The 24924-nt window shown below is 40.2% G+C and overlaps 1 protein-coding gene and 1 pseudogene across 1 annotated transcript in view; both read right to left on the bottom strand.

Moving 5' to 3' along the window:
• The window catches only part of MEGF10 (multiple EGF like domains 10), a 368384-nt gene that overhangs the window by 265453 nt on the left and 78007 nt on the right, over nucleotides 1-24924 (bottom strand). The gene's annotated exons all lie outside the window — the stretch shown is intronic.
• Nucleotides 12956-13811, bottom strand: LOC137221006 (large ribosomal subunit protein uL6-like; annotated as a pseudogene).

The following is a 24924-nucleotide window of genomic DNA, read 5'->3' as shown; positions in this document are numbered from 1 at the left end:
ATGAGTGTGTGTATGTTTCTTTGTGCTATTTTTGTCTGTTTAGTTTTGTGTTTACTATTTGTTTTGGGGTTCTATCAGTTTGTTGGGGTTTTTTTATCCTTTTTTTCTTCTGAGCCCTGTGGCTGGCAGGGTCTTAATGCTCCGGCCAGGTGTCAGGCCTGAGCCTCCAAGATGGGAAAGCCAAGTCCAGGACATTGGACCACAGCAGACCTCTGGCCCCATGTAATATCAATCAGCGAAAGCTCTTGAGATCTCCATCTCAACATTAAGACCCAGCTCCACCCAACAGCCAGCAAGCTCCAGTGCTGGAAGACCACGCCAAACAACTAGCAAGACAGGAACACAACCCCACCCATTAGCAGAGAGGCTGCCTAAAGTCATACTAAGCTCAAAGACAACCCAAAACACCACCAGACGCGGCCCTGCCCACCAGAAGGACAAAATCCAGCCCCACCCACCAGAACACAGGCACCAGTCCCCTCCACAAGAAAGCCTACAAAACCTCACCCACTGGGGGCAGACACCAAAAACCATGGGAACTACAAACATGCAGCCTGTGAAAAGGAAACCTCATTAAGTTAAACAGAATGAGAAGATAGAGAAATATGCAACAGATGAAGGAGCAAGGTAAAAACCCACCAGACCAAACAAATGAAAAGGAAATAGGCAGTGTACCTGAAAAAGAATTCAGAGCAATGATAGTAAAGATGACACAAAATCTTAGAAATAGAATGGAGGGAATACAAGAAACGTTTAACAAGGACCTATAAGAACTACAGAGCAAGCAAACAATGATGAACAACACAATAAATGAAATTAAAAATTCTCTAGAAGGAATCAATAGCAGAATAACTGGGGCAGAAAAACGGATAAGGGACCAGGAAGACAAAATAGTGGAAATAACTGCCACAGAGCAGAAAAAAGGAAAAAGAATGAAAAGAATTGAGGACAGTCTCAGAGACATCAGGGACAACATTAATTGCACCAACATTTGAAGTATACGGGTCCCAGAAAAAGAAGAGAAAAAGAAAGGGACTGAGAAAATATTTGAAGAGATTAGAGTTGAAAACTGCCCTAAAATGGGAAAGGAAATAGTCAATCAAGTCCAAAAAGTGCAGAGTCCCATACAGGATAAATCCAAGGAGAAACATGCCAAGACACATATTAATCAAACTATCAAAAATTAAATACAAAGAAAAATTAGTAAAAGCAGGAAGGGAAAAACAACAAATAACATACAAGGGAATTCCCATAAGGTTAACAGCTGATCTTTCAGCAGAAGCTCTGCTAGCCAGAAGGGAGTGGCAGGACATATTTAAAGTGACGAAAGGGAAAAACCTACAGCCACGATTACTCTACCCAGCAAGGATCTCATTCAGATTCGACAGAGAAATTAAAACCTTTACAGACAAGCAAAAGCTAAGAGAATTCAGCACTACAAAACCAGCTTTACAACAAATGCTAAAGGAACTCTCTAGGCAGGAAACACAAGAGAAGGAAAACACCTACAATAACAAACCCAAAACAATTAAGAAAATGGTAATAGGAACATACATATCAATAACTACCTTAAATGTAAATGTATTCAATGCTCCAACCAAAAGACACAGACTGGCTGAATGGATACAAAAACAAGACATGTATATATGCTGTCTACAAAACACCCACTTCAGACCTAGGGACACATACAGACCAAAGTGAGGGGATGGAAAAAGATATTCCATGCAAATGGAAATCAAAAGAAAGCTGGAGTAGCAATTCTCATATCAGACAAAATAGACTTTAAAATAAAGACTATATTACAAGAGACAAAGAAGGACACTACATAATGATCAAGGGATCAATCCAAGAAGAAGATATAACAATTGTAAATATTTATGCACCCAACATATGAGCACCTCAATACACAGGCAAATGCTAACAGCCATAAAAGGGGAAATCGACAGTAACACAAAAATAGTAGGGGACTTTAACACCCCACTTTCACCAATGGAAAAATCATCCAAAATGAAAATAAATAAGGAAACACAAGCTTTAAATGACACATTAAACATGATTAAACTGATATTTATAGGGCATGCAATCCAAAAACAACAGAATACACTTTCTACTCAAGTACTCATGGAATATTTTCCAGGATAGATCATACCTTGGGTCACAAATCAAGCCTTGGTAAATTTAAGAAATTTGAAATTGTACCAAGTATCTTTTCTGTCCACAACACTATGAGACTAGATATCAATTACAGGGAAAAATCTGTAAAAAATACAAACACATGGAGGCTAAACAACATGCTATGAAATAACCAAGAGATCACTGAAGAAATCAAAGAGGAAATCAAAAAATACTTAGAAACAAATGACAATGAAAACAAGATGACCCAAAACCTATGGGATGCAGCAAAAGCAGTTCTAAGAGGGAAGTTTATAGCAATACAGTCTTACCTCAAGAAACAAGAAAAATCTCAAATAACAACCTAACCTTACACCTAAACCAATTAGAGAAAGAAGAACAAAAAAACCCCAAAGTTGGCAGAAGGAAAGAAATCATAATACCAGAACCGAAATAAATGAAAAAGAAATAAAGGAAACAATAGCAAAGATCAATAAAACTAAAAGCTGGTTCTTTGAGAACATAAACAAAGTTGATAAACCATTAGCCAGACTCATCAAGGAAAAAAGGGAGAAGACTCAAATCAACAGAATTAGAAATGAAAAAGGAGAACTAATAACTGACACTGCAGAAATACAAAGGATCATGAGAGATTACTACAAGCAACTATATGCCAATAAATGGACAACCTGGAAGAAATGGACAAATTCTTAGAAAAGTACAACCTTCCAAGACTGAACCCGAAGAAATAGAAAATATGAACAGAACAATCACAAGCACTGAAATTGAGACTGTGATTTAAAATTTTCCAACAAACAAAAACCCAGGACCAGGTGGCTTCACAGGTGAATTCTATCAAACATTTAGAGAAGAGCTAACACCTATCCTTCTCAAAATCTTCCAAAATATAGCAGAGGGAGGAACACTCCCAAAGCCATTTTACGAGGCCACCATCACCCTGATACCAAAACCAGACAAAGATGTCCCAAAAAAAGAAAACTATAGACCAATATCACTGATAAACATAGATGCAAAAATCCTCAACAAAATACTAGCAAACAGAATCCAACAGCACATTAAAGGGATTACACACCATGATCAAGTGGGGTTTATCCCAAGAATGCGAGGATGCTTCAATATACGTAAATCAATCAATGTGATACACCATATTAACAAACTGAAGGATAAAAACCATATGATCATCTCAATACATGCAGAAAAAGCTTTTGACAAAATTCAACATGCATTTATGATAAAAACTCTACAGAAAGTAGACACAGAGGGAAACTTCCTCAACATAATAAAGGCCATATATGACAAACCCACAGCAAACATCATTCTCAGTGGTGAAAAACTGAAAGCATTTCCTCTAAGATCAGGAAGAAGACAAGGATGTCCACTCTCACCACTATTATTCAACATAGTTTTGGAAGTCCTAGCCACAGCAATCAGAGAAGAAAAAGAAATAAAAGGAATACAGATTTGAAAAGAAGAGGTAAAGCTGTCACTGTTTGCAGATGACATGATACTATACATAGAGAATCCTAAAGATGCTACCAGAAGACTACAGAGCTAATCAATGAATTTGGTAAAGTTGCAGGATACAAAATTAATGCACAGGAATCTCTTGCATTCCTATACACTAACGACCAAATATCTGAAAGAGAAATTAAGGAAACACTCCCGTTTACCAATGCAACAAAAAGAAAAAAATACCTAGGAATAAACCTACCTAAGGAGACAAAAGACCTGTATGCAGAAAATTATAAGACACTGATGAAAGAAATTAAAGATGATATAAACAGATGGAGAGATATACCATGTTCTTGGATTGGAAGAATCAACATCAAGAAAATGACTATACTACCCAAAGCAATCTACAGATTCAATGCAATCCCTATCAAACTACCAATGGCATTTTTCACAGAACTAGAACAAAGAATTTTACAATTTGTATGGAAACACAAAAGACCCCGAACAGCCAAAGCAATCTTGAGAAAGAAAAACAGAGCTGGAGGAATCAGGCTTCCGGACTTCAGACTATACTACAAAGCTACAGTAATCAAGATAGTATGGTACTGGCACAGAAACAGAAATATAGATCAATGGAACAGGTTAGAAAGCCCAGAGATAAGCCCATGCACATATGGTCACCTTATCTTTGATAAAGGAGGCAAGAATATACAATCGAGAAAAGACAGCCTCTTCAATAAATGTTGCTGGGAAAACTGTACAGCTACATGTTAAAGAATGAAATTAGAACACTTCCTAACACCATATACAAAAATAAACTCAAAATGGATTAAAGACCTAAATGTAAGGCCAGACACTATAAAACTCTTAGAGGAAAACATAGGCAGAACACTCTATGACATAAATCAGAGCAAGATCCTTTTTGACTCACCTCCTAGGGAAACGGAAATAAAAACAAAAATAAACAAATGGGACCTAATGAAACTTAAAAGTTTTGTGTACAAAGGAAACCATAAAAAAGATGAAAAGACAACCCCCAGAATGGGAGAAAATATTTGCAAACGAAGAAACTGACTAAGGATTAATCTCCAAAATATACAAGCAGCTCAATAATAAAAAAACAAACAACCCAATCAAAAAAATGGGTGGAAGACCTAAATAGATATTTCTCCAAAGAAGACATACAGATTGCCAACAAACACATGAAAAGATGCTCAACATCACTAATCATTAGAGAAATGTAGATCAAAACCGCAATGAGGTATCACCTCACACCCGTCAGAATGTCCATCATCAAACAAATCTACAAACAATAAATGCTGGGAGGGTGTGGAGAAAAGGGAACCCTCTTGCACTGTTGGTGGTAACGTAAATTGATACAGCCACTATGCAGAACAGTATGGAGTTCCTTAAAAAACTAAAAATAGAACTACCATATGACCCAGCAATCCCACTACTGGGCATATACCCTGAGAAAACCATAATTCAAAAAGAGCAATGCACCACAATGTTCACTGCAGCACTATTTACAATAGCCAGAACATGGAAACATGTCCATCGACAGATGAATGGATAAAGAAGATATGGCACATATATACAATGGAATATTACTCAGCCATAAAAGGAACGAAACTAAGTTATTTGTAGTGAGGTGGATGGACCTAGAGTCTGTCATACAGAGTGAAGTAAGTCAGAAACAGAAAAACTAATACCTTATGCTACCGTGTATATATGGAATCTATAAAAAAAATGGTTATGATGAACCTAGGGACAGGACAGGAATAAAGACACAGACGTAGAGAATGGACTTGAGGACATGGCGAGGGGGAAAGGTAAGCTGGGGCGAAGTGAGAGAGTGGCATGGACATATATACACTACCAAATGTAAAATAGATAGCTAGTGGGAAGCAGCCGCATAGCACAGGGAGATCAGCTCCGTGCTTTGTGTCCACCTAGAGGGGTAGGATTGGGAGGGTGGGAGGGAGACGCAAGAGGGAAGAGATATGGGGATATGTGTATATGTATAGCTGATCCACTTTGTATACAGCAGAAACTAACACACCATTGTAAAGCAATTATACTGCAATAAAGATGTTAAAGATAAATTGTAGAGATGAACAAACATCCACAAACAGCTAAACAATGAAAAAGAAGACTTGACAGAAATCTGCCAAACCAGGCTATCAGCTGTACAATGAAGCCATTATTAAAAAAGAAAAGTGTGGTTTGCACTGAAATAACAAATAGGCCAAAGCAACAACACAGAATGCTCAGAATCAGACCCAGTACTATTCAGAGTAAGATCCAGAGTTTGACGTGATTTCCAATTCAGGTAGCACCACAAATTAACTGGGAAATAATTAATTATTTGGAGTCAAAATTTGGAAAATTGATTCACTACATGTAGAAAAATAAAGTAATTCTTGGACCAAAAGTGATCACAAGTACATTAAAGAACGAAAGGTGAAAGACAAAACTATGAAATTAACAGGAGGAAATACAGGAGAATATCTACATAACCTAGCAGTGAAGAAAGACTTTTTAAACAAAATCCCAAAGACACAAACCATAATGAGAAAAATTTATGAATCTGATTAAAGCAAAATTAAGAATCTCTAGTCAATGAACAAAATGATAGAGTTAATGGACAGAAGATCGGGAGAAGATATTTACAAAGTATAAAACTAACCAGGGACCAATATCCAGAGCATACACAGAAATCTTACAAAGCAACTAGAAAAAGATAGGAATTTCAAAAACTTTATATATATGGACAAAAGATATGACCAAGTAATTTACAGGAAAGCAAACCAAAATGCTAAGGAGTATATAAAGAGGTAGCCTAACTAATTGGTATCAGAGAAATGCAAATTAAACCAAACCGATGTCAATTCTTCACAACTTAATCCATCAATTCAATGAAATTTCAATAAAAATCCCAGGAAGTTATTTTGTGGATGCTGACAAACTAATCCAACATTTAAATGAAGAGATAAATAATCCAGAATAGCCAACACTATATTGAACAAGAACCAAGTCAGAATACCACCTAACATCAAAATTTACTATAAATCTACAATAATCAAGACAGTGCAGTACTGGCAAAGGAACAGACATATAGATCAATGAAACAAAATAGACTCCAGGAATAGACGTACATAAATGTAGTCAACTGATCTTTGACAAAGAAGAAAAGGTAGTCTTTTTTTAATTGAATAAATTTGACATGTAACATTAGTAAGGTATACAGTGCATTGCTTTGACACATTTGTATATCATAATATGATTTCAGATGTAGCAATATTTATCACATTATACAATTATTGTATAATATTCAACAAATGCTGCTAGAACAACTAGATACCCATATACAAATAAATGAACCTAGACACAGAACTTATACCCTTTACAAAAATTAACTCAAAATGGTTCATAGACCAATATATAAAATACAAAATCATAAAACTCTTAGAACATAACAAAGAAGAAAATCTAAATGTCCTTGGGTTTCATGATGACTTTTTACATATAACACCAAAGGCATGATCCATGAAAGAAATAATTGATAAGCTGGATTTCATTAAAATTAAAAACTTCCGCTTTGCAGAAGTCAAGAGAATAAGAAGACAAGCCACAGACTGACAGAATGTTTTTATGTGCAAAAGATACATCTAATAAAGGACTGTTAACCAAAATACACAGAAAACTCCTAAAACTCAACAATATAAAAAGTAAAAACCCGATTAAAAATTGGACAAATGACCTAAAGAGACACCTCACCAAAGAAGATACACAGATGGCAAATAAGCATATGAAAAGATGCCCAACATCATATGTCATTAGGGAAATCCAAATTAAGACACTACACACCTATTAGGATGGTAGAAATCCAGAACACTGACAATACCAAATGCTGGTGAGGATGTGGAGCAGCAGGAATTCTTATTACTGGTGGGAATGCAGAATGCTACAGCTATTTTGGAAGACAGTATTGTGGTTTCTTACAAAACTCAACATACTCTTACCTACAATCCAACAATGGCACTTATTATTATTTACACAAATGAGTTGGAAATTTACACAAAAACCTGCACACAGATATTTGTAGTAGCTTTATTCATAATTGCCATCAAGTAAAAGCTGAAAGGGCTTCCCTGGTGGCGCAGTGGTTGAGAGTCCGCCTGCCGATGCAGGGGACACGAGTTCGTGCCCCGGTCTGGGAAGATCCCACATGCCACGGAGTGGCTGGGCCCGTGAGCCATGGCCACTGAGCCTGCACGTCCAGAGCCTGTGCTCCGCAACGAGAGAGGCCACAGCAGTGAGAGGCCTGCGTACCACAAAAAAAGAAAAAACAAAAAAAACCTGAAAGAGTTCAGCACCACCAAACCAGCTCTACGAGAAATGTTAAAGGGATTTCTCTAAGTAAAAAAGAAAAGGCCACAACTAAAAACATGAAAATTACAAAAGGAAAAAGCTCATTGGTAAAGGCAAGTATACAGTGAAGGTAGTAAATCAACCACATACAAAACGAGTGGGAAGGTTAAAAGACACAAGTAGTAAAATTATGTATATCCACAATAAGCAGTTAAGGGATTCACAAAACAATTAGACACAATTGTCATAACTTGGAGGTAATTAAGACATCCTTCAGTAGGTTAATGGATAAGTAAAATGTGGTACATCCAGACAATGAAGTATTACTCAGCACTAAAAAGAAGTAATTAAGTTATGGAATGATATGGAGAAATCTTAAATGATATTACTAAGTTAAAGAAGCCAATCAGAAAAGGCTATATCCTATGTGATTCCAACTATATAACATTCTGGAGAAGGCAAAACTACAGAGACAGGGAACATCAGTGATTACCAGAGGTTAGGAAGGAGAGAGGGATGAATCAGGGGAGCACAGAGGATTTTTAGGGCAGTGAACCTATTCTGTATGATACTATAAAGGTGGACACATGTCCTTATACTTTTGTCAAAATCTATAGACTGTGCAACACCAAGAGTGAATCCTAGTGTAAACTTTGGACTTGGGGCGATTATATGTCAGTGTAGGCTCATCAATTAAAACATATACAGGGGGCTTCCCTGGTGGCGCAGTGGTTAAGAATCTGCCTGCCAGTGCAGGGGATACGGGTTCGAGCCCTGGTCTGGGAAGATCCCACATGCCGCGGAGCAACTAAGCCCGTGCGCCACAACTACTGAGCCAGCGCTCTAGAGCCCACGAGCCACAACTACTGAGCCTGAGTGCCACACCTACTGAAGCCTGCACGCCTAGAGCCTCTGCAACACGAGAAAAATGAGAATGAGAAGCCTGCGCACCGCAACGAAAAGTAGCCCCCGCTCACCGCAACTAGAGAAAGCCCGCACACAGCAACAAAGACCCAACGCAGCCAAAAACAAATAAATTAATTAATTAAAAGCAAAAAAAAAAACAAAAAAAACTTATGTACCACTCTCGTGCAGGATGTTGATAGTGGAGGAAGCTGGGTGGGGGCAAGTATACACCCTATTTTCCATTCAACTTTTCTGTGAACTTAAAACTGCTCTAAAAAATAAAGTTCATTTAAAAGACAAAAAACAAAATGAGGCATCACTTTGCTCCAGTAATGTGGGCAGATGCTGGAGAGCTGGGTAACATCAAGTGTTGGGGAGGGAGGGATATCACGCCCTACTGGTGGGTATGTGGATGGGTGCACACTCCACGGCACAACCTGGCAAAGCTCAAGTGCCATTTGTCAGCTAATGTGTGCACATTTCTAGAACCTGTTCCTGAGTACCTACCACAAAGACAGTCTCACACACATCCGTAAGGGGACTTACAAGAGAATATACATTTCAATACTGTTTGTTGGAGGCTATCTGGGTGCTCATTACCTGGAATGAGGGAAGGGAAGACAAATAGGTCAAATATGGTGACTGTAGCAGTTAGAATGCCACAGACTTGAAAAACACATGGCAACATGTATAATATTAAAAACAGTGAAAAAAGATATAGAATGAGCTATAGAACATAGTACCACTAAAAGTGAATTTTAAATATATGGACCCCAGTGAATGCATACAAATAAAAGGATCCATATTAAAGACATCAGAATAGTTTCCTATGTGGGAAGAAGGAAACAGGAGTAAGGAATCTGCGTAAAAGTTTTAAAAAGTTAAAACAAAAAACCAAACTACATTAAACAGAAGCTTTGTGTGGACCAATGGTAATGATATGGCATAAACTAAGAAGTGTGGTTAATTTAAACCTTTGTACCTGAGCTCCAACTAAAGCTAGAGATGGATAGATTAGAGAGAGAATGATAGACAATAGAGAGATAGATGATAGATAGATAGATAAAAGAATGCATTCTCTCTCCCATTATGGCCATTGAAATATCATCACTACCGCTGCCACCCCAGAGAGTTCCATTCTCAACCCATTTGACCTTAGTCTTACATGTAACTTTGAAGCTCTTTATACAAAAACAGTTAATAAGGTCTTTTATTTCAGGATGTAAATACTGTCCATCTAAACTTCTACCCTCATCTCAGTAAGTCCTCTCGTATTTTCTATACCTTGTGCTGCAATTTCTGATGTCTCCCCTGCTTGCTACAACCTGGTATGAACCATACACTTGGGAGAATAGAGAAAGGGTCTCCTTACCTAGAGGGAGAGAGAGCATCGTGGAGGGAAAGAACAGCATGTGCAAATGTGTCGTGGCATATAGGGCACGTTTGGAGAAGCGCATTTAGATCACTGAGAACCCTGGTCTGACTGCAATTTAGAGTGAGCTCTAGGAGATGACTCTGCAGAGGGAAACAGGGTCAGATCAGTTTACAGATGATTTTAAGTGAGGCTAAGGAGTTTGAATTTGCACCTGAGGCAAATGCAGAGTCATTGAAGAATGTTAAGCAAGAACCGAGTGACTTGATTGGATTTGTATTTAGAATGATCACTCTGACTGCAGTGTGGAGAAAAGGTGGGGGTGGGGGGTGGGCAGGAATGAGGGAGCCAGTTAGAAGGATGTGGCCATCCTCCAGGCTACAGCATTCATTAATTTAACAAAAGACCTTGGTAGTGAGGCAAGAGGTAGATGGGCTCCAGGCTAGACATTTACAACTGGCCTCCTGTTCACACCTCCTGGGGAGAAAGGAAGATGAGCTCCAGGCCGGACATTCATTACCAGCCCCTGTTTACATTTCCTGAAGCAAGAGACAAATGGACTCCAGGACTACATATTTATGACCGGACTCCTGTCTATATTTCAAGATCTGCACCTCGATATAAAAATCAGCAGCGGGAATAGGGTAAATAACCGGACATTGGGCATTTTATGGCAGGGACACGGTGGGACTAAACCCTATTAAAGGATCAAGAGGTCACACACTTCCCATCCTTGGGGCAAGGGAGACACTACGCATGCGCAAAAGCCTTCACAGGGTCAAAATGGCAGGAGATGCCAGACCATAGTAAGTCCTGCTATCTCCTCCCAGAGGCCTTTGCGGTGGGATCCATCTTAACTTAGGGGTGCGTACGCACCCAGGGGAGGGTCCAGAAGCAAATTAGCCATAGGGTCAAAACAATATGATTGGCCAAAAAGAAGAAAAAGACCCAGGAGACTGCCCCCTTATAAAGGACTTAAACTTCCCACAGGCGCAGCTCTCTCTCTCCGTTCGCCGGTGCGTCTTTCCGCGTGTACTTTGTTTTTCCAATAAACTTTTTACTTTTCTCTTTACCTTCTACCTCCTTGCCTGAATTCTTTCTTGACAAGGAAGGTAAGAACTAGGGACCCAGGCCTTAGCTGCTGGCCCCTGTGGTCCAGTGTTTAGGACTCCCATTCCTGGAACTAAGATCTTGCTTCCTACTATTGCTTGCTGCAAGCTGCCACTTTCTGCTGCCTGCGTCTGAAATCAGTAGCCTGACTCTCTTAGTGGATTAGCCATCCAATTGTAAAGTCAGAAGACTAGATAAAATGGTTTCCACATGTCCCTCCCAGCTCTATGATTTTCAAATCCTGCTTATTTTATATTCAATCAAAGGAGGGAGTGAGGAAGAATAAGCAGAGAAATTGGCAAATTTGTGATCAATATGCAGAACTCACATTCAGCAGACAGGAGGCATTAAAGGCTATATATGATGCTGATTGCCTAGATAACTCTCTGTGATCAAGCACACTTTACAATTAATGATACATTTTTTTGATTCAGGTGAGAATCAAACTTTTTAAAAGTTTTAGTGTTTGAAATTGTATGGGGAAACTCTTGAATTTAATGCTGAATATTCTAAATAGGGACAGAAATATTTTAACTTCACTAGAGTCACTTCTGTGTCCCCCATCCAAAATAAGATTGGATTTGATAGGAAAATCTAGGGCATTGCCATGACAATTACCAGGCTTAATCTTAGTTCCACTTAGGCTTTATATAACTCCAACCAGATAAAAAGCAGAGGGCAGTAAGTGGCAGAGATGGGTGCTCACCTCTGCCTCTCTTTATCAGAGTTCCGACTCCAACAGTAAAGAGACATGACATTAAACCACTTTTACTCAACCCTGGCTGCATGTTAGAATTACCTGAGGGTCTTTTACAAATTCCTTTTGCCTAGGCCCCATTCCTAGAGTGTCTCACTTAATTGATCTGGAGCGAGAAGGCTTTTAAAGCTTCCCAGGCGATTTTCATGTGCAACCAGAGTTTAAAACCACTGCACCAGGTAATTATCACAGCAATTCTCAAGATGCCCCCCAGGGATGGGTGGAAGTTGGGAATGTCTTCCAAGTGGCCAGCAAACTGAATTCTTGCGTGTTTGGGTTATTTTATGGTTTGCCAAAAAAATAACAGAAATATCACATTAAAAATAAATCAGTTCTATCACTGGTGTCCCATCTAAAGGGTAGCAGTGTTTTCATAAATCTAGTTTGGTAGTTTTATAGAGTCTTTTGGTTTTTGTTTTTTAATGGAGCAAGAGGAAGTAGGAGGAAAGGGAAGGGAGGGAGGAAATGCAGAGATCACTAAGAGGGTTCTCACACAAGAGTTTGAGAACCTCTGGGTTTAAGGAGCTGGGTCCAGCGTAAGGAAACAGCAGTTGTGCAGGACACCACCTGTTTCCCATCATGCCCTTGGGGGAATTTTGAGCTCTGTCATAAATATAGTCTTCTACATTATAACATGAAATCGCTAGTTTTTTTTTTTTAAGGATCGTGGATCGTAGATCATAATACTACCAAGTGACCTAGCGAGCGCTCTCTTCCCTCTCTCTCTCTCTCTCTCTCTCTCTCTCAAAAAAGCCCCAAATCAATAGAGGGCTCTTATCGCATCTTTAAAGTTTCACAAATAGGTCTTAGGAATCATCCAGCATCCTGTGGTTTCCATAGCTGGACAACTCTTAGATCTTATCAGCCTGCCAAACTGTTCCTTTTTCAGAAACATGTACCATCCAAAATGTTTCTGTTATCCTTGCTTTTAACTGTTGTGAGTGAATCAAAGCAGCTACATTTGATATGAAGTCATCATTTCCTTCAAGATTTAACTCATCTTTCTGGGCCTGAAATACTGAACAAGCAATGCCTTGGCCTCATCCAAATCCTATGAATGTATTTTTCACCCAACAAATTCTATTTCAGTAAGAGACCCATTTTACTGAATAACAACATTGATGAGTAAGTGAGAATATACATACCTCATCTTGTGATGGAAGCCCAGTATCTTGCTCTTGATCATGTTCTGTGTATGAACTACGGATAGTTTGAAATGTAGCCAGTTCCTTTCTATTTCCACACTGCTATAGACTGAATATTTGTGTTCCTCTCAAATTCATATGTTGAAACCTAATTCTCAGTGTGGTAGTATTTGGAGGTGGGGCCTTTGAGAGGTGGAGTCCTCATGAAGAGAATTAGTGACTTTATATCTATGAACCAGAAGTAGGTCCTCACCAGAAACTGAATCTGCCAGGACCTTGATCTTGGACTTTCCAGCCTCCAGAACTGTGGGAAATAAATTTCTGTTGTTTATAAGCCACTCAATTTATGGGATTCTGTTAGAGCAGCCTGAACTGACTAAGACACCATTTATCAACCCAGAGCCTCTCTTTTTCTTTCCAAGGAGATTGGGTCTACATTGATGTAATTAAAGTTCCTCTCCAGGGTTCCTCTGGGACCCTTCACAATAACTGTGCATCCCTTCAGAGTGATGTTGACATTTTCTGGGATATCAACAGTCCAATTGCTTAGGATGGTCTTCATTCTCACAGTAGATGTGGCAAAGAGCTCAAGATTTTTTGAAATTGATAGAGGTAGGGGTTTTATTTACAGTATTCTTTCTTTTCTATCATTGTAAAATAGTACTATTATTATATAAAAATAATTATGTATTAGTTTTCTAGCACTGTCATAGCATCGTACCACAAACTAGGTGGCTTAGAACAACCGAAATTTATTGTACACGGTTCTGGAGGTCAGAAGTCGAAATTAAGGTGTCAGGCAGGGCCCTGTTCCCCCTGAAAACTGTAGGGGAATCCTTCCTCGCCTCTCCCTAGCTTCTGGTGGTTTGCTACCAATCTTTGGTGTTCCTTGGCTTGCAGCCACATAACTCCAATGTCTTCATTGTCACACGGTGTTCTCACTACTTGCCACTGCTTTCACAAGACCATCTTTTCTTAATTTATTTTTTGGCTGCGTTGGGTCTTCGTTGCGATGCACGGGCTTGTCATTGCAGTGGCGGAGCACGGGCTCTAGGCATGGAGGTTTCAGTAATTGTGGCCCATGGGCTCAGTAGTTGTGGCTCGCGGGCTCTAGAGCGCAGGCTCAGTAGTTGTGGTGCACGGACTTAGTTGCTCTGTGGCATGTGGGATCTTCCTGGACCAGGGATCGAACCTGTGTCCCCTGCATTGGCAGGCGGATTCTTAACCACTGCACCACCAGGGAAGTCCCAAGACCATCTTCTTATAAGGACACCAGTCATGACTTTATCTTAACTAATTACATCTGCAACGACCCTATTTCCAAATACCCTCACGTTCTGAGATATTAGGGGTTAGGACTTAACATATCTTTCTGGGGGACACAATTCAACCTATTACAATATTCAACCAGATTGTTTAGAGTTTTTTTAATGTAAAAATCTGAATCTTTAAAGAAATCAATTCATTAACCTCTGCATGCCAAGATAATTTCTGAAGAAGCTGTTTCATTTCTGGTGCTCTCACAAAAGGCCTAAAGGTGAAGTGAATCTCTGCAATGAAAAGAGAGATCCTTGACGAAATGAATATGCCCTTGGGACTATTCCTCTATAATTTATCTTCTTTTTTTTCAATTAAAGCAAAAGAGAAAAATGGAAGGAAACTTCTCTCCTGGTTATTTTTTACCAAATTTTAGTTGGGAGCTTACCTTAAAACCTTGAGTTGTGTTGGAGAGGAGAATGTTTTTAGGGAATATGCAGTTTCCATCTTTATTACTGTGAAACATGAGAATCTAAAAAGACTGAGGAAAAAAGCCACTCTAATTTTTGAAAGCTATTTTTTTTTTCTGTTTACAGTGCTTATGACAACTTGAATCAGAAAGATCTGATGATATAAAATGACATTCCTCAAGATTTTTTATTGGTAAAATGACCCACATTTTTTTCTATGCTATTGAATGAAATTTTATCCTTCAACGTATTGAACGAAAAAGAGTATCCCTATCAAGGATCTAATGTCGTGAAACCAAAGAGGAAAAGTTCATATTTCTTCTTTCATATGAGCTTATAGTAAAAATACTTATGAGTAAAGAGAGAGATATAAATAGGTAGGTGGGTAAATAGCAAAACACTAAATAGTACTTTACTTTTCCGGTACTGCTGTGACAGAGTAAAGCACTATCCACACAAGCCAAGAAGATAGAGTACTGGAGTCCTCACTTCAAAGAACACATGGGGATGGGGATAGAAGGGGCATGGGGATAGAATGTCTCGATGCACACTGCCCCAGCCCTAGGTGAGTGTGGTCAGGCCCATGCCTTGCGGTGACAGGTCCAACTCAAACTGCTATAAGAAAAGACAAAAAGTCTTGTAACTAATTAAACATGACTGGACAAAGTGGCTCAGCAATGTTCCCAGGATTCAGCTCTCTCACACCTTCTTTTCCCTCTGCTTTCTTTTGTGTTGGCTTGGCTCTTTACATGGAGACACCTGGCAGGCTGACTCAGCTTCAAGTCCAACAGAAAGGAAACACATTTCTGTAGTTCCAAGTGGGATCCCCAAAACTGGAATACTTGACCATCGTGAACTGTGGCCAATAGGATGAAAGTCCTTAGTAGACAGCCTGAGGTCAGTGGCCACTCCAAAGTGAGGAGATTGGATCAGCGTTACGTGAACTCCAAAGGCTATGTGGGGGAAAGACTGTGCCCTACACACAATCAAGAGCTGCTCCTTGGGGCTCAGAGACTGGGTGAGCAAACAACCAATGTCCATTTCACATGAGGATAAAGAATCCAGAAGAGGAAGAGGTCTATTTGGGGAAATGAACTGGACCTTAAGCCTCCTTTTCCAAAGTGGTGATAGACACACAATTAAGTTTTACTTTTTCTGTGGTCCATCAGAAGTAGCATATCAAATGGTAACTACTCTAATGCTACAACATGGATGAACCTCAAAAACATTACACAGTTGACCCTCACGGAGTCAAAACTCCATGTATAACTTTAAAGTCAGTCCTCTGTATCCACGTTTCCACATATGGGGATTCAACCAACTTCAGGTTGTATAGTACTGTAGTACATACTTACGGAAAAAAATACGTGCATAAGTGGACCGGGCCAGTTCAACCCATGCTGCTCAAGAGTCAAATGTACTAAATAAATACCGCAAAAAAAAAAAAAAAAAAAAGATCCCTTGTCACTGTGCAAAACTTAATCTGGGTAGAATCCCTGATCTTTTCTTTCTTTCCACCCCTCTATCACTTAAGTGCTGTTGCCATCTAAAACATTTGATCTACACTTGAGAAGTAGCCTCATTGTCCTCGCTTCTCATCTAAAGCCAGCCATCCAGAAGCATCCTGGCCATAAAATTTTAGGTGGTTTTATAGGAATTGGCCTCTGATCACTCACTCACTCCCCATTCACCATCCCTGCCCCCAACAAATAGGCAGCTGGTGTGCTTTGGCTTAGGGCATATTCTATTCCTTCATTTTCTGCCTTCTGCTGAGGTGGTACTGTTTTCAGTGCATAAGAATTTAGCTAACACTGCATTGATAAGTTCCAGTTTCACATTTTTTTAATTCCAGGAGAGTCTCAACATATATAGGCCCATAGCAACCTTTCCAGAAATGCTCCCAGCAGAGAGTCCAGTCATTTGAAGGATGCCTCTGCTGGGTTTTGCTAAAGGCTTTATTTCTGCCCAATGTCATGTCAAATTTTTTTTTTTTTTTTTTTTTGCGGTACACGGGCCTCTCACTGCTGTGGCCTCTCCCGTCGCGGAGCACAGGCTCCGGACGCGCAGGCTCAGCGGCCATGGCTCACGGGCCCAGCCGCTCCGTGGCATGTGGGATCTTCCCGGACCGGGGCACGAACCCGTGTCCCCTGCATCGGCAGGCGGACTCTCAACCACTGTTTGCTTTGTGCTTTGAGGATTGCAGACAAAAATACCATAATTTTGCATGCCACTCCCCTCCCCAAATAGTGGATAAAATCCTAGACAAAAGAATGTACCTAATTTCAAGGCATTTACCTGATTCTTTCCTCTGACCCAAGCTGGAGCACTGGCCTCCTCCTAGCCATCTCCTGTGTTAGCTTCCCTGTTTGTGGGGCCTACCCTATCAAGGAGATGCATTACCACATAGGACACCTGCATACTTATGCACCCAAGCCTCAACAAGGTTGTGAAAGGAAGCATGTCCTACCTTGGAAAACACTCAAAATAATGGCTTATGATTCTTAAATAACTGTAAGACAATCTTGACACTCATCTTAATTTAAGGAGAAGAATTTGGTCCAGCAAACATTTATGCTCACACAGATGCCGTGGTGCTCAATTCTCTGTATCATAATTTTGATAAGTGCCATGTACTAATACTAAATGCGTTTGTATATTGGAGGAAGGTGGGCACAGTGTTTGCTCCTCAACTGGATATTAAGCTCCCAGAGGGCTTGGACCATGTTTTACATTCCATTTTTTATCCCATAACTGTTTTATTCTGTGTGCACAAGATGGTGCTCTGTTTACAGAAGATGCATCAAGAAATTCCTGCTAAAGAGGATGGATGAGTGAATACCATACACTATTAAAGCTACAATGATCTTGAAAATTCACCTAGCCTTTTCTGAAGCCTTCAGGCAGGTCACAGTCAAGCCAACTCAAATAAATGAGAACTTTTTTCTTTTCAACCTCCAACAAAAACTTTTAAATCCATTTTCATAGAATAGTATTAACATGGCATTCAACAACTCTATCTAAAACTTCCTCACCATATCTAACGTGAATGTGACAGAGGGAAAACACAGGACTGGAGACAAAGCGGCCTGGAGTGGGGCTGGCTCTGCGGCTCACAGAGCCTCGTCCTTGGCTGCATCATTTACCCTCTAGGGATTGTACATGCTTCATCTGTAAAATCATAGGGGTTGGGCTTCCCTGGTGGCGCAGTGGTTGAGAATCTGCCTGCTAATGCAGGGGACACGGGTTCGAGCCCTGGTCTGGGAAGATCCCACATGCCGCGGAGCAACTGGGCCCGTGAGCCACAACTACTGAGCCTGCGCGTCTGGAGCCTGTGCTCCGCAACAAGAGAGGCTGCGATAGTGAGAGGCCCACGCACCGCGATGAAGAGTGGCCCCTGCTTGCCACAACTAGAGAAAGCCCTCGCACAGAAACGAAGACCCAACACAGCCATAAATAATAAATAAATAAATAAAAATTAATTAAAAAATCATAGGGGTTGATGAGATGATCTGTAGGCTCTCTTACAACTTTGAAATTCTATAAATCTTTATCACGTATGTGCCAGGATATGAATAGTGAGGTTCTTTTAATAAGGCAACTTAACCATGTGGTATTTCTTCCCTTGCTTTGCTGCTTTAAAGAGATAGAATACATATATTTTCTCTTATCCTCCTGGGAGGACTTGAAGAATAATAGCCCCACCTGCCACCCCAGGATAGGAGAATTCGATTTGGGGCTGCTAGTGATTCCAGGGTCTATTTTCGAGGGGACCAAAAGTCCATTTTTAAAGAACAAGGGAAAAAATGTTCATAATGAGGGAGTACCTCTGATAGAAACTCAAGGAAAGAGGGGGGATTTCCTCCAGACTAAAAAGAAATCAGGGATATTGGGTAGGGGCCGTGTAGGAAGGGGCTGTTGAAGGAGTCTGTGAACCTCTCCTGAGGAAGTTGCCCAAGAATTTAAAGATAACTATGAGTTCACAGAAGCTAATGGGAGCCAAGTCATTACCACAACTGCCCAGCCTTCAGTTAGACATGAACCTCCCTTACCTGCCCTCCTCTTTTGGTCCTCCTGGTGGTTGGCTAAAGAGAAGTACACTTTGTGGGCACCCAGCACCTCATGACCAAGCACCCATGGGTGCCAAATGCTCTGTTCAACCTGGCCCCAAATGCCCCGCTCAGACATTCCCTACACAAGGCACCAGGTCACAAGAAAGCCAGGACATCTAGTGGGAGGGAGGTAAGGAAACAGACCTCCTGAGCCCGGCACTGGGGTCTGTGGGACCTCCACAGCAGCAGATCCAGGTTTTGTGGAGCCCAAAACATATACAACTGGGGCACCCTTTTTGAGAAAAGGAATACAACATTACACATACAAAATTAGGTAAGAATGTCAATGTTTATCTAGACTGAGATGAGCATAACAAATTACAAATTTTTTAAAGCTCACAAAACCCGAAAACACCACAAAGTCCAGGAAAATAACAAAATATGTTTTACTCCTTAACTACCTGACACACCTCTATTGTAACTGTTTTCTACATTAATTGGTTGAATAGTATTTGATCGTCTCTGCATAAAGATGATGTTATAACACTTTTTGTAGGGAAAATAGAAAGATAAATCAGTCTTTTTAGTATGGTTGGTGAAAATATGTTTTTGACAGCTGGGATGCAGGAAACATGAGTTCACCAATAGACATTGTGGCCATTTTGTAGTCGTACTGTTGGTTTGTGCCAACAAGTACAGAAATCCTGATAGGTTAAGTTGTGCAATCCCCATCAAAAAAGAAAAAGACTGTGTGGTGTGTTTATAATTGCATATAATGCATTATAAAAAAATTTATATAGGCAAGAATGTCCATTTTAACTAGGTATCAATGAGAACCTCATCCTCCACTTAAAATTTTACACATCACTTATACCCCAAAAAAGTGAAAGCAGGGTCTCTAAGAGATATTTGTACATCCATGTTCATAGCAGCATTATTCACAATAGCCAAAAGGTAGAGGGACCTCAAGTGTCTATCAAAAGATGAACGGACAAAGAAAATGTGGTATATACATAAAACGGACTACTATTCAGCCTTAAATGGAAGGACATTCTGACACCTGCCACAACATGATCGATCTTGAAGACATTATGTTAAGTGAAATAAGCCAGTCCCAAGAGGACAAGTATTATATGATTCTACTTATATGAGGTACCTAGAGTAATCAAGTTCAGAGACAGAAAGAATGGTGGTTTCCTGGGAATGGTGGAAGGGGGGAGGTGGAGTTATTGTTTAATGGGTACAAAGTTTTAGTTTCGCGTGATGAAAAGTGTTTTGTGGATGGGTGGTGGTAATAGCAGCACAATGTGAATGTACTTAATGCCAGTGAACTGGACACTTAAAAATGGTTAACATGGTAAATTCTGTTTTGTCTAATTAACCACAATTTAAAAAAATTAAAAATTTTTATACATCAGATGATTAAAATAATTTTCCAGAGTAGTTTCTGGCTCTGTGCATTTCAAACATGGTTCTGCTCTACTGTTCTCATACTTCCAGCATTGGAAGCTGTAGTAGTACAAGTTCATATCACTGTGTGACCTCTGGCTCTGCACCTTCATGTCATGATGCCACTGTGGGCAGCAGGAGTATTTCTGGAAGCCATTCCTACTCCCGATGGCTAGGAATAACTTACTACACACAGAAGTGATTGTGACCCTCATAACTATGTCCCACTGAATGCAAACTAAAGGCATCCTTATCTCAACTTCCTCTTATTTGGATCCCAGAGATGCCTCATTTGTTCCTCCACCATCCAACACAAGGGGAAATGTAACACAAGGGAAGTCGAACTGGAAAGAAACAGTGATCTGAACTGCATGCAAATGAGGGCCCACGAAGGGTGAGCTTCACTGGCTTCTCAGTAAATCCACCCCTGAATTCCCATTTCACTTAAAATCCTTTCTAGATTGGTATCATTCCCACTTGCTTTGTTCTTACATGATATGTGAACTGCCAGGTCAAAATTCTTTGCACAGTAATCCTTTTGAATAGACATTTTATATCACTTTTTATAATCTCTTCAAATCTACCTAGTCTTTTTAACTTGTCTTTGCAGGTATTGCTTTTCAAATAGTTTATCATGCCTGCATCTGGGTGATCTATCAGAGATTGTGAACTACTTGAAAACAAGAAATAGCTCTATCATGAAACTCAGTAGAATACTACAGGTAACCACATGCTTGATAAATGTATTTAGACAAGGTAATGCATTTGTGTGTGTGTGTGTGTGTGTGTGTGTGTGTGTGTGTGTAGGAGGGTCTTCTCTGAAAGGTTACCAAATTGTCTTTATCCACCTTTGGTTGTGGAATCCAAAGGTAAACACAGAACTCTGCCCAGGGTTTTTAAATTTTACTTTATTTGTGTATGTGTGTGTGTGTATGTGTGTGTGTGTGTGTGTGTGTGTGTGTGTGTGTTTACTACAAAATCTATGTTCATCTGCATCAGATAGGAATTAAGTTCAACTGTGAGTAGCAGAGACCTAAAAAAAAGAGGTTTAACTAATATTTATTTCTTTCTCATGTAATGGAAATCCAAAGGTGAGCAGTCCAGGGCTGGTGTGGGAACTCCCTTTTGTCACCAGGAACCCAGGCTCCCTTCAACTCTCTGTTCTGATGGTGCTATCCCTTATCCTCATGCTTACAAGATGACTGCTAGAGCACTAGCCCTTTATAGGCCATCCTATCCGCATTCCTAGGAGAAAGAAAACTAAAGGAGGTGGGAAGGCAAAAAAAAAATGTTCTTAGGGTCCTATCACTTTTCTAAGAAATGTTCTTGGAAGTTCTGCTACGTAACTTCTGCCTATATCTTATTGGCCACCCTTAGCTGTAAGGAGTGAGACGGGGAGAAATTTAGAAACATGTTCTTTTGCTGAATATGTGTCTACTCAAAATGAAAACTGCGATTCTAATGCCACAGAGATGGATGGATATTGGATGGATATCCAATGGATGGCTGGATGCATGAATATGGGTAAATTACCACTAGCTCTGCCATAAATCCTCAGGCTGCCCAAATCCGAAGCAAACTGTGAAGAGAAGCATGGGCTGCTCCTTGCCTTTCCTCTCCACCTCTCACCCCCACTTAGGAAGCAACACCCTCCTACTTAAGAGAAAAAAACAGAAACTCATTCACATTTAGGGGATAATGATGAGAACTTTTAAATGCTGCTTGCCCCAAGAATTTGTTTTAGCAAGAAGCAAAGCCTTGAATTAGAGAAATAGAATCATCATCATACATATTCAGGTTTCAATAAGTAAGATATGGATGACTGAGTTTGGGAAAGAGTAACTGCGTTTGGATTCCCTTTTCTCTAAAAATCAGATCACACAAGACGATGTTCCTATTTTAACTTCAGGGTATCTCTGAGTACTAATGATAAATGTGTCACCTACCATGAGTCCTAATGTTTTTTTTATTTGCCCATAGCTCATCATTCCCTTGATCATAACTATGTAGTATATACATATTTTCTCCCTGAAATGGGTGAAAGTTTTTTAACTCTAATACTAATTGGGCTCTAGTGCTGTGGTTTTTACTGGATATTTATCATTTAAACAGCAGTCAAGGCAGGGGGTCGGGGGGAGCGCGGTGGCAAAGCGCTTTTCATTTTGTGTTTGGTTATCGCTAGCAGGCCCACTTCAGCACACACTTAGGCAATACGTGAGAGAGGGTGGGAGACCAGCTCTACAATTCCACCAAGTCTGTCAAGTGGGCATTAAGCAGAAAATGAGGTTTAGTTTCTCATGCTGCAGTAAAACATATGCTTTAAAAAGGAATACAATTGCCTTTGAGTTACTGTTGCTTTATTTTGAGTACTATGGGGTCTTCAAGAAAATATTTCTGCAAACAGCTTTCAGAAAGGATTGTGATAGCTGGCATTTGTAGAGCATGTTCTGGTTTATAAAGCATTTTCACATCTATTGTCAGTGCCCAACTTTGCTCTGTTCTCAGCTGCTAGCAAATGGGATCTCAGTTTCACGGCTTTGAGATGGCCTCTGGGATGAAGCTTTTGATTTCCTTTGCCTCTAGAATGGATACCAGTGGTTTTAACAATGGCCTAAATCAGAGGTTCCAGAAGCAAGAGCAAACTGACCATTTCTTGATTTTTTTTTCTACCCCTAGATAATGCTATTCCCTTTGAAGCAAATTGTTCCCTACCAGGCAGTTGTTCCCCAGTCAGTGAGGGGACGATGATTACAAAGGAGAGGGATGTTGGAGGGTCAGGATAATTCCTTTTCACCCCGTTTTATGCTTTCTGCTGTTCTCATTCCAAGGTGGCCTGACTCAAGACCACTGTAGGCTGACAAATACACCAATGTTTCTTTGGACCATCAATAAGTCAATCACTGAACCTCCGAGTTGACAGGAAACATAAAAGATCTGAAGACCAACCAGCCAGATCTGTATTAGCCACCTTGGAAAGGGACAATTTTCATCTCTTAGAAGGAGCAATAGAATCAGGAGTGGGAGTTCCCAAGGGAAACAAGCAAACAGGGTCACAGATAACAAGGCTTTATTCCATCCCACATTCTATCCCAGCTTCTGAATATTTAAACTCTCTGGCTATAAAAATGCTTAAGCATCTCTCCCATCTTAAATATATATTCAAGTATCTCCCATCTCAAAAAAAAAAGTCCATTAGATTCTAGTGACTGAAGCTAATGCTAATAAATGGAGCTAATTGGATGATTTTCTCATGCAAAAATATCCACCCAGGGTTCCACACTCAGCACTACTTCCTCACCTCTCATCCAGTGCTCAGCCTATTGAAACCTGGCTTGTTCTCATCACTACTCTCATCCTCATCTCCAATTACTTCCTGTCAACAAATCCAATGCCCATTTTTCAGTCTTCTCATTGCAAGATGGCAGCATTTGGTGTGTTGACATGTTTTACTCTTTTGGTTGTTATGACACTGGACTCTCCCAACCTCCTCAGACCTCCCTATGGCTTGTTCCGACACCTTCCCAAGCGCCCTTCATGGGATCCCACCCTCCATTTCTTTCTCTCCACACTTACCTGAGTTAGCTCATTCATTCCCTTGCTTTCAATTACTACCTATATGCTGATACTTCTTTAATCTGCACCTACTACCCACATGACTCCTCCAGCCTCAGACTCAGATATGATTTTTCTAAAAGAACGCCTCCAATGAGTTGCCCTAAGACTAAACGTATCAAATCCCTTTAAACCATTGTCCTCTCTACCCCCTTTTCATATGATGGTCCTGCCATCCTCACATTCACCCGAGCTTCCTCTTTACTCTTCACTGGCCCTACATCTAATTTTCCACATGTATCTTGACCCATCTCTTCTTTCTATTCCTGCTATTATAGCTTTAGTTCATAACTCTGTCACCTGTTGCTTGAACAACTGCCACATCTCCTAACTGATATGCACACTTGCATATTCTCCTGCCAGAGTGGTTTGTTTGAGATGAAAATCTAAGCAACAGAAAAAATCCAAGAGGCTTACTGAGGCACAGATTCTCAGAGTTTTAGTACCAACTGCCTTCTCCAACTTCACCTGATCCTCCAGCAAAATAGAGCTGCTGGGAGCACCCAGGACTCACTACCGTCTACGTTTATATGCTGGACCCTCTGCCTGCAAGGCCTTGTCTGCCTCTTTCTCCTTCCCTCTCTTCTTCATCTACTTAGATAGTACTCAGCTATAAAACTCATTGGCAGTAACCTCCCCAGGAAGCCACCCCTGACATCCAGGTGTAGGTTACTCACCCTTCCTTGGTCCCCTGCATAGTTCTACCCCAGAACTTAACTCCTTTTTTAAAATTATCTATCCACACAGGTAAATTTACTACGTGATAAAGTTTCAGGGATCTTGCTCACATAGACCCTTTCCAAGGCCTCTTCCTAAGTGTGTATTCATAACTTTGCAT

The sequence above is a fragment of the Pseudorca crassidens genome, chromosome 3 (genome assembly GCF_039906515.1).
Source record: "Pseudorca crassidens isolate mPseCra1 chromosome 3, mPseCra1.hap1, whole genome shotgun sequence".
Classification (NCBI taxonomy): Eukaryota; Metazoa; Chordata; class Mammalia; order Artiodactyla; family Delphinidae; genus Pseudorca; species Pseudorca crassidens.
This window is presented reverse-complemented; position numbering and strand designations above follow the sequence as displayed.